Source organism: Tachypleus tridentatus, chromosome 6, assembly GCF_004210375.1.
Source record: "Tachypleus tridentatus isolate NWPU-2018 chromosome 6, ASM421037v1, whole genome shotgun sequence".
Taxonomy (NCBI): Eukaryota; Metazoa; Arthropoda; class Merostomata; order Xiphosura; family Limulidae; genus Tachypleus; species Tachypleus tridentatus.
In genome coordinates, this window is record NC_134830.1 from 153290799 (window position 1) to 153295213 (window position 4415).

The window sequence follows — 4415 nt, forward strand, 5'->3', positions numbered from 1 at the left end:
CATTAACCATTACTTAGGTATGAAGTTACTGTTATAGTTCTTATAAAGTCATTAACCATTACTTAGGTATCAAGTAACTGTTATAGTTCTTATAGAGTCATTAACCATTACTTAGGTATCAAGAAACTGTTATAGTTCTTATAGAGCCATTAACCATTACTTAGGTATGAAGTAACTGTTATAGTTCTTATAGAGTCATTAACCATTACTTAAGTATCAAGAAACTGTTATAGTTCTTATAGAGCCATTAACCATTACTTAGGTATGAAGTTAGTGTTATAGTTCTTATAGAGTCATTAACCATTACTTAGGTATGAAGTAACTGTTATAGTTCTTATAGAGTCATTAACCATTAATTAGGTATGAAGTAACTGTTATAGTTCTTATAGAGTCATTAACCATTACTTAGGTATCAAGTAACTGTTATAGTTCTTATTGAGTCATTAACTATTACTTAGGTATCAAGTAACTGTTATAGTTCTTATAGAGTCATTAACCATTACTTAGGTATCAAGTAACTGTTATAGTTCTTATAGAGTCATTAACCATTACTTAGGTATCAAGTAACTGTTATAGTTCTTATAGAGTCATTAACCATTACTTAGGTATCAAGTAACTGTTATAGTTCTTATAGAGTCATTAACCATTACTTAGGTATCAAGTAACTGTTATAGTTCTTATAGAGTCATTAACCATTACTTAGGTATCAAGTAACTGTTATAGTTCTTATAGAGTCATTAACCATTACTTAGGTATCAAGTAACTGTTATACTTCTCATACAGTCACTAACCATTACTTGGGTATCTAGTAACTGTTATAGTTCTTATTGAGTCATTAACAATTACTCAGGTATGAAGTTACTGTTATAGTTCATATAGAGTCATTAACCATTACTTAGGTATCAAGTAACTGTTATAGTTCTTATAGAGTCATTAACCATTACTTAGGTATCAAGTAACTGTTATAGTTCTTATAGAGTCATTAACCATTACTCAGGTATCAAGTAACTGTTATAGTTCTTATAGAGTCATTAACCATTACTTAGGTATCAAGTAACTGTTATAGTTCTTATAGAGTCATTAACCATTACTTAGGTATGAAGTTACTGTTATAGTTCTTATAGAGTCATTAACCATTACTTAGGTATCAAGTAACTGTTATAGTTCTTATAGAGTCATTAACCATTACTTAGGTATCAAGTAACTGTTATAGTTCTTATAGAGTCATTAACCATTACTTAGGTATCAAGTAACTGTTATAGTTCTTATTGAGTCATTAACTATTACTTAGGTATCTAGTAACTGTTATAGTTCTTAAAGAGACATTAACCATTACTTAGGTATCAAGTAACTGTTATAGTTCTTATAGAGCCATTAACCATTACTTAGGTATCAAGAAAATGTTATAGTTCTTATAGAGTCATTAACCATTACTCAGGTATCAAGTAACTGTTATAGTTCTTATAGAGTCATTAACAATTACTAAGGTATCAAGTAACTGTTATAGTTCTTATAGAGTCATTAACCATTACTTAGGTATCAAGTAACTGTTATAGTTCTTATAGAGTCATTAACCATTACTTAGGTATCAAGTAACTGTTATAGTTCTTATAGAGTCATTAACCATTACTTAGTATGAAGTCTTATAGAGTCATTAACCATTACTTAGGTATCAAGTAACTGTTATAGTTCTTATAGAGTCATTAACCATTACTTAGGTATCAAGAAAATGTTATAGTTCTTATAGAGTCATTAACCATTACTTAGGTATCAAGTAACTGTTATAGTTCTTATAGAGTCATTAACAATTACTTAGGTATCAAGTAACTGTTATACTTCTTATAGAGTCATTAACCATTACTTAGGTATGAAGTAACTGTTATAGTTCTTATAGAGTCATTAAACATTACTTAGGTATCAAGTAACTGTTATAGTTCTTATAGAGTCATTAACCATTACTAAGGTATTAAGTAACTGTTATAGTTCTTATAGAGTCATTAAACATTACTTAGGTATCAAGTAACTGTTATAGTTCTTATAGAGCCATTAACCATTACATAGATATCAAGTAACTGTTATACTTCTTATTGAGTCATTAACCATTACTTAGGTATGATGTAACTCTTATAGTTCTTATAGAGTCATTAACCATTACTTAGGTATCAAGTAACTGTTATAGTTCTTATAGAGTCATTAACCATTACTTAGGTATCAAGTAACTGTTATAGTTCTTATAGAGTCATTAACCATTACTTAGGTATCAAGTAACTGTTATAGTTCTTATAGAGTCATTAACCATTACTTAGGTATCAAGTAACTGTTATAGTTCTTATAGAGTCATTAACCATTACTTAGGTATCAAGAAACTGTTATAGTTCTTATAGAGTCATTAACCATTACTTAGGTATCAAGTTACTGTTATAGTTCTTATAGAGCTGTTATAGTTCATTAACCATTACTTAGGTATCAAGTAACTGTTATAGTTCTTATTGAGTCATTAACCATTACTTAGGTATCATGAAACTGTTATAGTTCTTATAAAGCCATTAACCATTACTTAGGTATCAAGAAACTGTTATAGTTCTTATAGAGCCATTAACCATTACTTAGGTATCAAGAAACTGTTATAGTTCTTATAGAGCCATTAACCATTACTTAGGTATCAAGTAACTGTTATAGTTCTTATAGAGTCATTAACCATTACTTAGGTATGAAGTAACTGTTATAGTTCTTATAGAGTCATTAACCATTACTTAGGTATCAAGTAACTGTTATAGTTCTTATAGAGTCATTAACCATTACTTAGGTATCAAGAAACTGTTATAGTTCTTATAGAGTCATTAACCATTACTTAGCTATCAAGTAACTGTTATAGTTCTTATAGAGCCATTAACCATTACTTAGGTATGATGTAACTCTTATAGTTCTTATAGAGTCATTAACCATTAATTAGATATCAAGATACTGTTAGAGTTCTTATAGAGGCATTAACCATTACTTAGGTTTGAAGTTGCTGTTATAGTATTTATAGAGGCATTAACCATTACTTAAGTATGAAGTCTGTTATAGTTTTTATAGAGGCATTAACCATTACTTAGGTATCAAGAAACTGTTATAGTTCTTATAGAGCCATTAACCATTACTTAGGTATGAAGTTACTGTTATAGTTCTTATAGAGTCATTAACCATTACTTAGGTATCAAGAAACTGTTATAGTTCTTATAGAGCCATTAACCATTACTTAGGTATCAAGAAACTGTTATAGTTCTTATAGAGTCATTAACCATTACTTAGGTATCAAGTAACTGTTATAGTTCTTATAGAGTCATTAACCATTACTTAGGTATCAAGAAACTGTTATAGTTCTTATAGAGCCATTAACCATTACTTAGGTATGAAGTTACTGTTATAGTTCTTATAGAGTCATTAACCATTATTTAGGTATGAAGTAACTGTTATAGTTCTTATAGAGTCATTAACCATTACTTAGGTATGAAGTTACTGTTATAGTTCTTATAGAGTCATTAACCATTACTTAGGTATCAAGTAACTGTTATAGTTCTTATAGAGTCATTAACCATTACTTAGGTATGAAGTAACTGTTATAGTTCTTATAGAGTCATTAAACATTACTTAGGTATCAAGTAACTGTTATAGTTCTTATAGAGTCATTAACCATTACTTAGGTATCAAGTTACTGTTATAGTTCCTATAGAGTCATTAACCATTACTTAGCTATCAAGTTACTGTTATAGTTCTTATACAGCCATTAACAATTACTTAGATATCAAGTAACTGTTATAGTTCTTATAGAGTCATTAACCATTACAAAGGTATGAGGTAACTGTTATAGTTCTTATAGAGTCATTAACCATTAATTAGATATCAAGATACTGTTAGAGTTCTTATAGAGGCATTAACCATTACTTAGGTATGAAGTTACTGTTATAGTTCTTATAGAGTCATTAACCATTACTTAGGTATCAAGTAACTGTTATAGTTCTTATAGAGTCATTAACAATTACTTAGGTATCAAGTAACTGTTATAGTTCTTATAGAGTCATTAACCATTACTTAGGTATCAAGTAACTGTTATAGTTCTTATAGAGTCATTAACCATTACTTAGGTATCAAGAAGTAACTGTTATAGTTCTTATAGAGTCATTAACCATTACTTAGGTATCAAGTAACTGTTATAGTTCTTATAGAGTCATTAACCATTACTTAGGTATCAAGTAACTGTTATAGTTCTTATAGAGTCATTAACCATTACTTAGGTATCAAGTAACTGTTATAGTTCTTATAGAGTCATTAACCATTACTTAGGTATCTAGTAACTGTTATAGTTCTTAAAGAGACATTAACCCTCACTTAGGTATCAGGTAAGTGTTATAGTTCTTATAGAGCCATTAACC